The sequence below is a fragment of the Taudactylus pleione genome, unplaced genomic scaffold, assembly GCF_031769625.1.
Source record: "Taudactylus pleione unplaced genomic scaffold, aTauple2 ptg000927l, whole genome shotgun sequence".
NCBI classification, from domain to species: Eukaryota; Metazoa; Chordata; class Amphibia; order Anura; family Myobatrachidae; genus Taudactylus; species Taudactylus pleione.
The window spans coordinates 322,501-339,067 of NW_028285328.1; the positions used below are offsets into that span (position 1 = coordinate 322,501).

Here is a 16,567-nt window from a genome sequence, read left to right on the forward strand (position 1 = left end):
ATAGACACACAGACAGACATACAGACCGAGACACACAGACAGACATACAGACCGAGACACACAGACATACAGACCGAGACACACAGACAGAGATACAGACCGAGACACATAGAGACAGACATACAGACCGAGACACATAGAGACAGACATACAGACCGAGACACATAGAGACAGACACACAGACATACAGACCGAGACACATAGAGACACACAGACAGACATACAGACCGAGACACATAGAGACAGACAGACACACAGACCGAGACACACAGAGACATACAGACCGAGACACATAGAGACACACAGACAGACATACAAACCGAAACACATAGAGATACACAGACCGAGACACACAGACAGACATACAGACCGAGACACATAGAGACACACAGACAGACATACAGACCGAGACACAAAGAGACACACAGACAAACATATAGACCGAGACACATAGAGACAGACATACAGACCGAGACATATAGAGACATACAGACAGACATACAGACCGAGACACATAGACACACAGACAGACATACAGACCGAGACACACAGACAGACATACAGACCGAGACACACAGACATACAGACCGAGACACACAGACAGAGATACAGACCGAGACACATAGAGACAGACATACAGACCGAGACACATAGAGACAGACATACAGACCGAGACACATAGAGACAGACACACAGACATACAGACCGAGACACATAGAGACACACAGACAGACATACAGACCGAGACACATAGAGACAGACAGACACACAGACCGAGACACACAGAGACATACAGACCGAGACACATAGAGACACACAGACAGACATACAAACCGAAACACATAGAGATACACAGACAGACATACAGACCGAGACATATAGAGACACACAGACAGACATACAGACCGAGACACATAGAGACACACAGACAGACATACAGACCGAGACATATAGAGACACACAGACAGACATACAGACCGAGACACACAGACATACAGACCGAGACACACAGAGACACACAGACAGAGATACAGACCGAGACACATAGAGACAGACATACAGACCGAGACACATAGAGACAGACATAGAGACCGAGACACACAGAGACAGACACACAGACATACAGACCGAGACACATAGAGACACACAGACAGACATACAGACCGAGACACATAGAGACAGACAGACACACAGACCGAGACACATAGAGACACACAGACAGACATACAGACCGAGACATATAGAGACACACAGACAGACATACAGACTGAGACACATAGACAGACATACAGACCGAGACACACAGACAGACATACAGACCGAGACACACAGACAGACATACAGACCGAGACACATAGACACAGACAGACATACAGACCGAGACACACAGAGACACACAGACAGAGATACAGACCGAGACACACAGACAGACATACAGACCGAGACACACAGACAAACATACAGACCGAGACAGAGATACAGGCCGAGACACATAGAGACACACAGACAGACATACAGACCGAGACACATAGAGACAGACAGACATACAGACCGAGACACACAGACAGACATACAGACCGAGACACATAGAGACACACAGACAGACCGAGACACACAGACAGACATACAGACTGAGGGCCTAATTCAGACCCGCTTGCGAGCGATGAGCGCTCACAAGCGGGTCGATGTTGGCCCAGTGCGCATGCGCACGCCTACCGTCTGGGGCCGGCCCCACTGACATCACAAGTGATGTCAGTCGGAGTGCTTTCGGCTCTGTTAGAGCCGAAAGCACTCTAGGGCTTGCGGCAATGAGACCCTACCACAAGGGTCTCGTCGCAAGCCCGATGGTCGCGATGGTCTTGACCATCGCGACCATCTTCCTGGCCGCTCGCTATAGCTGTGGGTGGTCACCCACAGCTATACGAGCGGCCAGGAGGTCGCTCTAAAAATGAAGAAGGACCGCCCTGATTCAGAGCGAGCGCTCTGTCAGAGCGTCCGGCTCTGAATCAGGGCCTGAGACACATAGAGACACACAAACAGACACACAGACAGACATACATACAGACCGAGATACACAGAGATACAGACCGGGGCGCACAGAGACACAGACAGACAGAGCCATAGACATACAGAGACACAGACAGACAGAGACACAGACCGGGGCACACATAGTTAGAGAGAGACAGAAACCGAGACACTGCAAGGCAGAGACACATTGAGACACACAGAATGCCCCCTAGGCAGATACAGACTGGGACACACAATATACAGTCCCCCCTATAGTCTCACCCTCTGGGGCCGGCAGTAACTCCCCCCTTCTCCTGCGTCCCATGGTGCTTGTATGATTGTACTGTTAATTATCCCCCCTCCCTCATCTACAAGGCAGCCAGGCTCCGCAGTTGCAGATAAAGCTGGGGGGTGTTCGGACCCTTAGAGAGGGGGGTCTGGCTCACATTTCCCCTCTGTCCCATCTTAATCTGGCTCTGGTGGGCATGAAAACAGTAGAGGGATAGACGTGTGTATAAAGATGGGCAGACTTTGGGCTATGTGCCCACTTACAATCCTGCATTCCTAGTGACCTGAGGGCATGTTACAGGCTGAAAATAAAAAACATTGATCCAAATGAGATGAGACCTATTTACATAGGTGCCCTGTTTCCCTTATTGTAATGCTTGTACCATTCTAGTGCGTCTGCTGCTTGTCAGCGCAGCTTACACTTACATTTTATCCGAAAAGAGCGCATTATAGGCGCAGTCGGATGCCATTAGCAATTGTATAATAAGCATCTACCATCTGGGTTATATGCTGTTTTATCCTACATTTATACACTTTGCCAGCACCATTGTACCTGCTGCCTTTGGCCACCATCCCAGCACACCCAGAGCACAGTGCCAGCCATGCCCAACCTGGCACATGGCGCTGGGTTGTTCAGCACGCAGGGTGTATGTATTGGGAGAGTATGTGAGTTATGGAGCAATGGTGCTGGGGGGGGTCACTGGTTATCACTGCACGGAAATCTGTCTGACCATGGAGTCTTTCTCCTGACCTCTGCTGGGGATTGTCCCTTCCATTTTTCCTATTCTCCGTCCATAATTAAAGAAAGATCGCTCATTGGCTGTCTGCCCGAGGCTATTCCAGCACTTGATTAACTTGTGTAGGTGTGAGAGGGTCATTGCGCCACCAGGTTGATTTCCGCGCTAAATAACGCTGAATTATTGGCCTGGAGCCCCCGTAGCCTCCTCCTGACCTTGCGTGACATGAAGGACGACCGCTGTTTTTCCCATTTGAGCTGTTGTGTTTTGCTCGCGGAGTCTGTTGTGTTCTCCAATAACTCCCTCAGTTTGAGATCCATATGATTGAACTGGTCGGCGATGAATTGTCTGGAGAATTATGTTATGATAAAGTAGCCTGGCGGGGAGTCCTGTCTGTTCAGAGCCGTCTCTGCGCGCTACGCACTCACTCATTGATTAAGTTATATAGAAATGGACAGAGCGGTGATTGGAGCTGGAACTAGACGTCCTGGGAAGACCCAGGATTGTTGCTTCTCCTTCCTTCGTGTTTTGAATTTCTGACACCGCTGAGGAAAGTGGAAATGGCGGCTGCAGACCAGCGGCAGTGACGGTACGGGAGGAATCTGCTGAACTGACGCGGGGAAGGTGGAAGAACGCAGCCCTGCGAAATTGCTGTGAATTAAACAAGAATCAATGTGATTAATTACACTGTCAGCGTCTCAGGACAGGGGTCTCGTGCCTTGACCCCTCCGCTGCCGGACGTGGGTGCTGATTCTGTATCTCACGTAGCCAAATCTAATTCGCCATTAATAGTCTGCGGCAATTACATCAGGGATAGTTAATTACTCCGTCCATCCTATTGAGCGTTCTCCCATGTCTCCACACTCCCCCTGATAAATAGCCTGTGATAGTGTGGCTCCATGTCACTGCCCCTTATATGGGGGGTGCGCCATAGCTTCGAATTAGTCCATACCAGCAAGATGCCAGCACTGCATCAAAACCATCATTATAAGTGATGCGGACCCTTCGCACCACTGACCCCTCTTCCGGTGCACAGGTCCAGGGGGTAAATTTACTAAAGTGAGAGTTTTTAGAAGAGAGTTATAAAAGTGATGTTGCCCATAGCAACCAATCAGATTCTAGCTGTTATCTTCTAGAAGGTGCTAGTTAAATGTTAAGTAGAATCTGATTGGTTGCTATGGGCAACATCACTTTTAAAACTCTCTTCTAAAAACTCTCACTTTAGTAAATGTACCCCCAGGTGTCTGTCCCCCGATGCTGTGACTGGTGAAGGTAAAGCGTAGGGAAGGGAAAAATGTAATGGATGTTTCTGACGCTGTCCCAGGCTCTGTGTATGGCCCAGTGACCTCCAGCCGAGCATCAGTGGCACAGGCACAAAACGGGCTTCTGGCATTGTATGTCCCTACGGGGGCTTTCCTGCCTTCATCTCAGAGCCATCCGTGTGCTGTAGTCATGTCCATTTACATTGTAAGCTGATATGATTGGAATGTGTGAGATCTAATCCCAGCCCTGGCTTCAGCCATCCAGTTACTCCTGATAATCTCTTTAGGGCTCGGCAGGAGAACATCTGTGCACCAACACCTGCTCCGCAGATGGGCTCTGACAATACGTTCTGGCCTCGGAGATTGGATGTTTACTCAGCCCTGGTAGTACAGAAAAGATCCCAGCACTGCCCTCATTAGCACAGTGCTTAGGGAGCCCAATTCCCTGACGGTGTCTGCACCTTAGGGCCGTATTCATTTACACGCGAAAAGCCAAATCTGCAAAAAACTTTTGCCTATTGCCACTTTTCGCCTCTTATCTCCAAATTCAATTCCAGGACCAATTACCCTAAGCGGAAACTCAATGCACTAACACAGGCGGAAAAGTTTCTCCAATGAATAGCAGGCGGAAAAAAGAGGAAAATCTCTATATTGGGGTGCAAGTGTGGGGAATTGATTCAGAACCCTTAAGACACCCCCCCCCCTAAAAAAAAGGACAAATCAGCCCCCCATAAAAATTACCTTAGAACACTCCAACACATGTCATTTTTGGGGCAAAAATGAAAAAAGTGGGGGGACAAAGATAAAAAGTAGCAAAATAGGTTTCTTGGGGGGCTGTAGGGATGGGGCAGGTGTGTTTAGGATTGCAGGTACATGCAGCGGGTGTGTTTAGGATTGCAGGTACATGCAGCTGGTGTGTTTCGTATTGCAGGTACATGCAGCAGGTGTTGTTAGGATTGCAGGTACATGCAGCAGGTGTTGTTAGGATTGCAGGTACATGCAGCAGGTGTTAGGATTGCAGGTGCATGCAGCAGGTGTTGTTAGGATTGCAGGTACATGCAGCAGGTGTGTTTAGGATTGCCAGTGCATGCAGCAGGTGTGTTTAGGATTGCAGGTACATGCAGCAGGTGTTGTTAGGATTGCAGGTGCATGCAGCAGGTGTTTTTAGGATTGCAGGTGCATGCAGCAGGTGTTTTTAGGATTGCAGGTACATGCAGCAGGTGTGTTTAGGATTGCACGCGCATGCAGCAGGTGTGTTTAGGATTGCCGGTGCATGCAGCAGGTGTGTTTAGGATTGCCGGTGCATGCAGCAGGTGTGTTTAGGATTGCAGGTACATGCAGCAGGTGTGTTTAGGATTGCAGGTGCATGCAGCAGGTGTGTTTAGGATTGCAGGTACATGCAGCAGGTGTGTTTAGGATTGCCGGTGCATGCAGCAGGTGTGTTTAGGATTGCAGGTGCATGCAGCAGGTGTGTTTAGGATTGCAGGTGCATGCAGCAGGTATGTTTAGGATTGCAGGGCATGCAGCAGGTGTGTTTAGGATTGCAGGGGCATGCAGCAGGTGTGTTTAGGATTGCAGGTACATGCAGCAGGTGTGTTTAGGATTGCAGGTACATGCAGCAGGTGTGTTTAGGATTGACTGTGCATGCAGCAGGTGTGTTTAGGATTGCAGGCACATGCAGCAGGTGTGTTTAGGATTGACTGTGCATGCAGCAGGTGTGTTTAGGATTGCAGGTGCATGCAGCAGGTGTGTTTAGGATTGCAGGTGCATGCAGCAGGTGTGTTTAGGATTGCAGGTGCATGCAGCAGGTATGTTTAGGATTGCAGGCGCATGCAGCAGGTGTGTTTAGGATTGCAGGTACATGCAGCAGGTGTGTTTAGGATTGCAGGTACATGCAGCAGGTGTTGTTAGGATTGCAGGTGCATGCAGCAGGTGTTGTTAGGATTGCAGGTACATGCAGCAGGTGTGTTTAGGATTGCCGGTCCATGCAGCAGGTGTGTTTAGGATTGCAGGAACATGCAGCAGGTGTGTTTAGGATTGCAGGTACATGCAGCAGGTGTGTTTAGGATTGCCGCTGCATGCAGCAGGTGTGTTTAGGATTGCAGGTACATGCAGCAGGTGTGTTTAGGATTGCCGCTGCATGCAGCTGGTGTATTTACGATTGCCGGTGCATGCAGCAGGTGTGTTTAGGATTGCAGGTACATGCAGCAGGTGTTGTTAGGATTGCGGGTGCATGCAGCAGGTGGTGTTAGGATTGCAGGTACATGCAGCAGGTGTGTTTAGGATTGCCGGTGCATGCAGCAGGTGTGTTTAGGATTGCAGGTACATGCAGCAGGTGTGTTTAGGATTGCAGGTACATGCAGCAGGTGTGTTTAGGATTGCCGCTGCATGCAGCAGGTGTATTTACGATTGCCGGTGCATGCAGCAGGTGTGTTTAGGATTGCAGGTACATGCAGCAGGTGTTGTTAGGATTGCGGGTGCATGCAGCAGGTGTTGTTAGGATTGCAGGTACATGCAGCAGGTGTGTTTAGGATTGCCGGTGCATGCAGCAGGTGTGTTTAGGATTGCAGGTACATGCAGCAGGTGTGTTTAGGATTGCAGGTACATGCAGCAGGTGTGTTTAGGATTGCAGGTACATGCAGCAGGTGTGTTTAGGATTGCAGGTTCATGCAGCAGGTGTATTTATCATTGCCGGTGCATGCAGCAGGTGAGTTTAGGATTGCAGGTACATGCAGCAGGTGTTGTTAGGATTGCAGGTACATGCAGCAGGTGTGTTTAGGATTGCAGGTACATGCAGCAGGTGTGTTTAGGATTGCAGGTACATGCAGCAGGTGTGTTTAGGATTGCAGGTACATGCAGCAGGTGTGTTTAGGATTGCAGGTACATGCAGCAGGTGTTGTTAGGATTGCTGGTACATGCAGCAGGTGTTTAGGATTGCAGGTACATGCAGCAGGTGTATTTACGATTGCAGGTGCATGCAGCAGGTGTATTTACGATTGCAGGTGCATGCAGCAGGTGTGTTTAGGATTGCAGGTACATGCAGCAGGTGGATTTTACACATTTTTTAAAAGTGCACTTTAGAAACACAAAAATATGCTAACACCCATTTTCATGTACTCCAAATTTGACTGGACTATTTATTTTCCACAAAAAAATACTGTTTTCTATCATTTTTCACCACTTTTACAAATATGAACCTAGAAAGCTTTTAACACAACTTAAGGACACAAAGTACACTTATTAGGGCTAATAGTACACATCTGTAATGATTTCCAGTGTCAGTGCGTCTTATTTATTCCCGCATTCTATTAAGTACTTTCCGCCTGTTGTGCATTCGTCTATTTGCGTTTTCGTCTGTACTGCAATTGAATACGGCAAATCGTGGGGACAAGCATGCCGCAAATTCGCGTGTCAACCAGGCGAATGCGACGGAAAGTACAATAGGCAAAAAGTTTCCGACTTTCCACATCTAATTGAATACGGACCATAGTGTTACAATGTAACAGACAACCAGTCACACAACATCACGAGCAGCACATGAAACCTGACAACATGGCTGGCGACTGCGGGCACCTGCATACTGAGCGCACACACTGAGTAATGCAGGAGATTTGTCATTGTGAATCGGCCCGACATCGCCCCAGTGTGTACCCAGCTTAAGTTGATGGCTCAGACTAACGCATAGATGTCAGGGCTTGTCCGCCAGACCACAGTTGCTGTGTTAGATCTATGCATTATGTCAGCCGCTGGTTTTCATTGGCTGCTGAGATCAGTGGTCGCGTTTGGAGCATAGGACGGCCGTACGCAGGTCATCTGAGCAATGTTTTCGTTTGGCCACTCACCTTTGTGTTTCACAGCATTGTCCATGTCATTTGGGGTATTTTCCCTGGATTACAGTGTAGTTAGAGAGGCGATAATTGTCCGCTCAGAATTTGAAGCCTTTCTTTATTTTGGGCAGCATATTAAACAGTAGAAGATTAAGTGTATGAAGCCCGAGAGCTGATTAATGTGCAGATAAAGACCATATGGAACAGAGTTACCTGTGAAAGTGGGTCAGTCTGCTCTCCAACAATCCTACCACCCCCACTCCCATCCCCCCCCCCGCGACCCACTCACAGCATGGAAGTCTATCAGTGATAACTACAATACTGAGCAAGCAAACATGGCAGCAAGACGCAGTCTCTGGCTTTGTGCTTAGCGAACAAGTCTCTAAGGGCGTCCTCATATCATTATTACTGACACGTAACACTGTAGGCTTGGTTGGCTAGAATTTGGCATGCCAGCTCTTAGGGAAGTAGTGACTCAGGCTGACAGGGCTTGCTGGAACTTGTGGTTCTGTCATAGATGACTTACATCTTTCTGAGAGACGCAGAAAGACGGGAATCGTTGCTATAATCCAAATGATCAATGGCCGTTGGGGGAGCGACATTATAATGAGAATATATTAGGAAACCAGTCCAGCCCTAGATACATACCAAACATGTATTTAGCCAATGGGAACATTTATAGGGTTTCCAAATATCTTCACCTCATGCCCCATTTCCAGTATGTTTTTACTTTTCTTTTTCCTTCTTAAAGCCTATTCTCCGTCACATAATAAAGCTATAGATTTATTTCTAACCCATGGTTTAGTACATATGTTGTGATCTGAGGCATGATCTGAGGCATGATCTGAGGCATGATCTGAGGCATGATCTGAGGCACGATCTGAGGCACGATCTGAGGCACGATCTGAGACATGATCTGAGGCATGATTGTAGATGTTGGTGAAAGTTGGAATTTCAGTGAGTGGCAAGAAAAACTCAACTTTCTACTGCGCCACATGGAGCAATTAGACACAAAGTTGATCGACTGTGTGAAAAGTGCAGTGGTCCGGGAGAGGAGTATGGAGAAGTGTCCCTATTGTGAGTGCAATATCAGTGATGTGTATGAGTATAAGTTTGGGGTGTGTGGACAGGAAGTGCATGTATAAGGGATAAGAATGTGCTAGATGGAGGCTAGGGACAAGTAATCAGTCTGCCAGCTTTTGGGGGTGATGAGACGAGTGCAGACTTTGTCCTCACAGGGGAGAATGAACTGAGGGTGGATGGGAGGTGTCCTGGAGAAGGTCGGTGGGGCAAACTGGGTTTTACATGAGTAATCTCAACACATGTTCTTGTTTTAGTTTTGGAAGTAGGTGGCAAAGTCATGGCCTGTGGGGACGAGGATAGGGGAGGTGTTATAGAATGGAGCTAAAGATGGCACAGAGCGGTTAGAGCACAGGTTCTCAAACTCGGTCCTCAGGAACCCAAACAGTGCATGTATTCCAAGCCTCCTCACAGAATCACAAGTGACATAATTAGCTCCACCTGTGGATCTTTTAAAATGTGTCAGTGAGTAATGTCTCACTGTGCGTCTGTTAGGGGCTCTGGAAAATGGGAACTGTGTGGTGTCCTGAGGACCGAGTCTGAGAACCCCTGGGTTAGAGGTATTGGTGGGTAATAGTGAAGGGACGCACATCTGCTGGCAGGTGAGTCGCTGTGCAGAGAGCTGGAATTCATACTGATGGAAGTCGGTGTTGAAGCGGGATCTCCTCCGGTGGTGCCCAGCAGCGGGGATACAGTATTTCAGGTACAGGGTCTGGGGTACCATGGTTTAGATTTGGAGACTGTGTATTGGCTGGAGCTCCTTTATATATGGCTGAAGTGGTAGGAAATGGCAGTCCTAGGAGAAGGAGTAGTCTGAATGACGATGAGAAGAGGATTGGGGGGTGAGGCTGAAGGGAAGGAGGATGTAGTTGCAGAGTGGTAAGGCTGAAGGGAAGGAGGATGTAGTTGGAGAGTGGTAAGGCTGAAGGGAAGGAGGATGTAGTTGGAGAGTGGGAAGGTTGAAGGGAAGGAGGATGTAGTTGGAGAGTGGGAAGGTTGAAGGGAAGGAGGATGTAGTTGGAGAGTGGGAGGGCTGAAGGGAAGGAGAATGTAGTTGGAGAGTGGGAAGGCTGAAGGGAAGGAGGATGTAGTTGGAGAGTGGGAGGGCTGAAGGGAAGGAGGATGTAGTTGGAGAGTGGGAAGGCTGAAGGGAAGGAGGATGTAGTTGGAGAGTGGGAGGGCTGAAGGGAAGGAGGATGTAGTTGGAGAGTGGGAGGGCTGAGGGGAAGGAGGATGTAGATGGAGGGCTTAATGGAAGGAGGATGTAGTTGGAGAGTGGGAAGGCTGAATGGAAGGAGAATGTAGTTGGAGAGTGGGAGGGCTGAAGGGAAGGAGGATGTAGTTGGAGAGGGGGAAGGCTGAATGGAAGGAGGATGTAGTTGGAGAGTGGGAAGGCTGAAGGGAAGGAGGATGTAGTTGGAGAGTGGGAAGGCTGAAGGGAAGGAGGATGTAGTTGGAGAGTGGGAAGGCTGAAGGGAAGGAGGATGTAGTTGGAGAGTGGGAAGGCTGAAGGGAAGGAGGATGTAGTTGGAGAGTGGGAAGGCTGAAGGGAAGGAGGATGTAGTTGGAGAGTGGAAAGGCTGAAGGGAAGGAGGATGTAGTTGGAGAGTGGGAAGGCTGAAGGGAAGGAGGATGTAGTTGGAGAGTGGGAAGGCTGAATGGAAGGAGGATGTAGTTGGAGAGTGGGAGGGCTGAATGGAAGGAGGATGTAGTTAGAGTGGGAAGGCTGAGTTGGAGTAATTAGAGAATCTGGAGAGGTGATGGCACTGGACATTGTTCATGACTGTAAGTGGGAGAGACCAAAGCAAGAAGTAAGCGATAGCTTTATGGTAGCAGTGACCATGGTGTTGTCAGTAGAAGTGATAGTATTGGCTCTTATGAAAGTAGGTAGTTCAAAGTATATGAAATGTGTGAGCCAGCTGCAAACTTGTCCAGGAATTGGGGATTGGATTTGGGGGTAGCAGGTGTGATAAATGACAGCAGCAGAAGGAACAGGTAGTGTGGCAGGGGAAGGAGGATGTAGATGGAGGGCTTAATGGAAGGAGGATGTAGTTGGAGAGTGGGAAGGCTGAATGGAAGGAGAATGTAGTTGGAGAGTGGGAGGGCTGAAGGGAAGGAGGATGTAGTTGGAGAGGGGGAAGGCTGAATGGAAGGAGGATGTAGTTGGAGAGTGGGAAGGCTGAAGGGAAGGAGGATGTAGTTGGAGAGTGGGAAGGCTGAAGGGAAGGAGGATGTAGTTGGAGAGTGGGAAGGCTGAAGGGAAGGAGGATGTAGTTGGAGAGTGGAAAGGCTGAAGGGAAGGAGGATGTAGTTGGAGAGTGGGAAGGCTGAAGGGAAGGAGGATGTAGTTGGAGAGTGGGAAGGCTGAATGGAAGGAGGATGTAGTTGGAGAGTGGGAGGGCTGAATGGAAGGAGGATGTAGTTAGAGTGGGAAGGCTGAGTTGGAGTAATTAGAGAATCTGGAGAGGTGATGGCACTGGACATTGTTCATGACTGTAAGTGGGAGAGACCAAAGCAAGAAGTAAGCGATAGCTTTATGGTAGCAGTGACCATGGTGTTGTCAGTAGAAGTGATAGTATTGGCTCTTATGAAAGTAGGTAGTTCAAAGTATATGAAATGTGTGAGCCAGCTGCAAACTTGTCCAGGAATTGGGGATTGGATTTGGGGGTAGCAGGTGTGATAAATGACAGCAGCAGAAGGAACAGGTAGTGTGGACAGCAAAGGAAGAGGAGGAGGGGAGGGGATTCCGGGGGGTAGAATACGCATAGTCTGGCACCTTGCTGACCATGTCTAGGGTGTGGCTGAGGGCTGATCCCCCCCCCCCCCCATAGGAGAGAGCTGAGGTGTGTAGTGTCAGGTAAGCCAGGTCCCGGGAATGGGGTTTGGGGGTATATAACAGGTTGTGGATAGAGAAGAGATTGTTACAAGCAGACAGCACTGGAGAGGGGAGGATAAGGCTGCGGATAACGTTGGAAGGAAATGTATTATACAGTCACTAGTATTCTCCTGCTAAGCTCAGCTATAAGGTTATTAATGTGATTCTCCACAAGGCAGTGTAATTCTTTGCTGCTGCAATAACATAAGTAGGACACGGGGAGACGGCATTTGGTGCGTGTGGTAAAGCGTTAACGTTCCAGGTAGCCTTGGAGAGCTGATATATGGGCTCTTTGCACTGATGTACAGGAGGGATGCGCGCACTGATGCATGGAGGATTATGGGAGAGCAGGCGCTGTAGCAGAATGGAAGTTATGGGATGGAACTGGAAGGAGGGAGACGGGTGTGAGATTTTCTCTCAGGACTCACTCCACTTGTAATAAAGCTTTTATACTGTTTTATGGTCCAGGCAGAGGAATTAAGAATTCAGCAGGATTCTCGCCAGCTGCTCTGGCGTGCACCGTGCGATCATTATCCTCTCTGCGGGATGGCGGGCTGCGCACGTTCCAGGCCTCCTAATGCTGGTTACCAATATTTCCTGCAGTTCTGCAGCTGGCTTGCTGCGAATATCAGGTAGGGAGGTGATGCTTAAGGGTTATTGGGAATAATGACATTTGTTCATTTCTAATGGTGATTCCTTAACAGCTTATTATGAACAGAAGAATTCCACTGTTACCAGTATGGGCCCATCCGACTTCAGCATCACTCCCCTGTATCAGTACCCAGCATCAGTCCCCTGTATCAGTACCCAGCATCACTCCCCTGTATCAGTACCCAGCATCACTCCCCTGTATCAGTACCCAGCATCACTCCCCTGTATCACTACCCTGTAAGTACCCAGCATCACTCCCCTGTATAAGTACCCAGCATCAGCACCCAGCATCACTCCCCTGTATCAGTACCCAGCATCACTCCCCTGTAACAGTACCCAGCATCAGTCCCCTGTATCACTACCCAGGATCAGTACCCAGCATCACTCCCCTGTATCAGTACCCAGCATCACTCCCCTGTATCAGTACCCAGCATCAGTCCCCTGTATCAGTACCCAGCATCACTCCCCTGTATCAGTACCCAGCATCACTCCCCTGTATCAGTACCCAGCATCACTCCCCTGTATCAGTACCCAGCATCACTCCCCTGTATCAGTACCCAGCATCACTCCCCTGTATCAGTACCCTGTATCAGTACCCAGCATCAGTCCCCTGTATCACTACCCAGCATCACTCCCCTGTATCAGTACCCAGCATCAGTCCCCTGTATCAGTACCCAGCATCAGTCCCCTGTATCAGTACCCAGCATCAGTCTCCTGTATCAGTCCCCTGTATCAGTACCCAGCATCAGTCCCCTGTATCACTCCCCTGTATCAGTACCCAGCATCAGTCCCCTGTATCACTACCCAGGATCAGTACCCAGCATCACTCCCCTGTATCAGTACCCAGCATCACTCCCCTGTATCAGTACCCAGCATCACTCCCCTGTATCAGTACCCAGCATCACTCCCCTGTATCAGTACCCAGCATCACTCCCCTGTATCAGTACCCAGCATCAGTACCCTGTATCAGTACCCAGCATCAGTCCCTTGTATCACTCCCCTGTATCAGCACCCTGTATCACTACCCTGTATCAGTCCCCTGTATCAGTACCCAGCATCACTCCCCTGTATCAGTATCCAGCATCACTCCCCTGTATCACTACCCAGCATCACTCCCCTGTATCAGTACCTAGCATCACTCCCCAGCATAACTACCCTGTATCAGTACCCAGCATCACTCCCCTGTATCAGTACCCAGCATCACTCCCCTGTATCACTCCCCTTTATTACTCCCCTGTATCACTACCCAGCATCACTCCCCTGTATCACTCCCCTGTATCAGTACCCAGCATCACTCCCCTGTATCACTCCCTTGTATCAGTCCCCTGTATCTCTCCCCTGTATCACTCCTCTGTATCTGTCCCCTGTATCAGTACCCAGCATCACTCCCCTGTATCAGTGCCCAGCATCAGTCCCCTGTATGACTCCCCTGTATCAGTACCCAGCATCACTCCCCTGTATCAGTACCCAGCATCACTCCCCTGTATCAGTACCCTGTATCAGCACCCTTTATCACTCCCTTGTATCAGCACCCTTTATCACTCCCTTGTATCAGCACCCTGTATCACTCCCCTGTATCAGTACCCTGTATCACTCCCCTATATCAGTACCCTGTATCAGTACCCTGTATCACTCCCCTGTAACAGTACCCTGTATCAGTACCCTGTATCACTCCCCTGTATTACTACCCTGTATCAGTACCCTGTATCACTACCCTGTATCACTCCCTTGTATCAGTCCCCTGTATAAGTCCCCTGTATCAGCACCCTGTATCTCTCCCTTGTATCACTCCCTTGTATCAGCACCCTGTATCGCTCCCCTGTATCGCTCCCCTGTATCGCTCCCCTGTATCGCTCCCCTGTATCGCTCCCTTGTATCGCTCCCTTGTATCGCTCCCCTGTATCGCTCCCCTGTATCGCTCCCCTGTATCGCTCCCCTGTATCGCTCCCCTGTATCGCTCCCCTGTATCGCTCCCTTGTATCGCTCCCCTGTATCACTCCCCTGTATCAGCACCCTGTATCAGCACCCTGTATCAGTTCCCTGTATCAGTATCCTGTATCACTACCCTGTATCACTACCCTGTATCAGTACCCTGTATCACTCCCCTGTATCGCTCCCCTGTATCGCTCCCCTGTATCACTCCCTTGTATCACTCCCTTGTATCAGTACCCTGTATCACTACCCTGTATCACTCCCTTGTATCTCTCCCCTGTATCTCTCCCCTGTATCACTCCCCTGTATCTCTCCCCTGTATCACTCCCTTGTATCACTCCCCTGTATCACTCCCTTGTATCAGCACCCTGTATCGCTCCCCTGTATCGCTCCCTTGTATCGCTCCCTTGTATCGCTCCCCTGTATCGCTCCCCTGTATCGCTCCCCTGTATCGCTCCCCTGTATCGCTCCCCTGTATCGCTCCCCTGTATCGCTCCCCTGTATCGCTCCCCTGTATCGCTCCCCTGTATCGCTCCCCTGTATCTCTCCCCGTATCACTCCCCTGTATCACTCCCCTGTATCTCTCCCCTGTATCTCTCCCCTGTATCTCTCCCCTGTATCACTCCCTTGTATCTCTCCCCTGTATCACTACCCTGTATCTCTCCCTGTATCACTCCCCTGTATCACTCCCCTGTATCACTCCTCTGTATCTCTCCCCGGTATCTCTCCCCTGTATCTCTCCCCTGTATCACTCCCCTGTATCGCTCCTACTTCCCATGGGCCTCACAGAAAAAGGCCTGGTGGGGGGGGGGATCATGTTAATGGGTCCGGGAATGGAAGCTAGGTGGAAGCAGAGGGGGCATCTTTTGGTTGCCTGTCTGCCCCATTCACAACACAAGGGGGTTACCTCACCCATCCTCCCCCAACCCCTGCAGTTGCGTTTCACATGCTGCGTCGCTGGTTGTTACTCCAATAACGATGCGGAATGATTCTTAATCTTGTATCACTTTAACGTGTTTGTGGTTTTAGTATGTCATTGCATTTTCATAGTTTTATTCCCTTTTTATCACTGCAGATAACGGAGGTTGCGGCAGATGCGCTTGCGGTGTGTACCCTGAGCTGCGACTGCTTAATACACAAATGTAACACGAACGTTAGCGCACATACGGGAATATGTCATTGCTGTGCAGCGTTTGCTGCTGGATGAGGCTGGATGGGAAAGGAACTGTTCATAATACAGGTTATATTAAACCCCAATACAGGAGGGTACAACAGGGAAGTTCCGTTCTCCTCCCGTAGCCAGCGCTCATGGGCCTGACGCTGGCCGCACACAGGGAGGGTACTGCAAGCTTATTCCCTTCAGTCACTTTGTGTCTGATTCATCAAGGAACGTACGCAGGCTGACGCACGCACCCGGCCGTTGCGAGAATATGCTAATGAATGCATACGCACGCACCCGGCCGTTGCGAGAATATGCTAATGAATGCATACGCACGCACCCGGCCGTTGCGAGAATATGCTAATGAATGCATACGCACGCAAATATGCTAATGAATGCAGACGCACAGCAATCACAGCAAAATAAGCAGACGCCCAGCACTACATAATACCACCCACTTCCCTTTACTTGCGTCCTCTATACCTGGCAAGACAGCGGAAACATCGGTAACATCGAGACCCATCGGACCCATACGCACAATAGTGGTTGACCTGACCCTCCCGCAGACATAGCGAGACTTCCTGTGCGCAACTAGGCCTCAGGCTGCGTCCGCCGCCGCAAGGGCTTAATTATGCATGCCCCTGAAACGCCGTCCAAACGCTCAGGCACGCCTGCGTTTGCCCGACCACTCCCCTGTCACCACCCACAAACGACTCTTCCTGTCACACTTGTCCTTGAGGCTGCGGACT

General features: G+C 49.7%; 1 protein-coding gene across 7 annotated transcripts in view; it reads left to right on the forward strand.

The window, feature by feature from the left end:
* Positions 1-16,567, forward strand: part of FAM163B (family with sequence similarity 163 member B) — a 179,163-nt gene that overhangs the window by 121,486 nt on the left and 41,110 nt on the right. The window contains exons 1-2 of one of the 7 annotated variants that reach the window (XM_088459698.1): positions 12,673-12,708; positions 15,735-15,764. The exons of 5 other annotated variants lie outside the window; for them this stretch is intronic. The gene's annotated coding sequence lies outside the window, so the exon portion shown is untranslated. Of the gene's footprint in view, positions 1-12,672; positions 12,709-15,734; positions 15,765-16,567 lie in introns of those variants that run through there. One more of the 7 variants, XM_088459700.1, reaches the window with a different exon arrangement.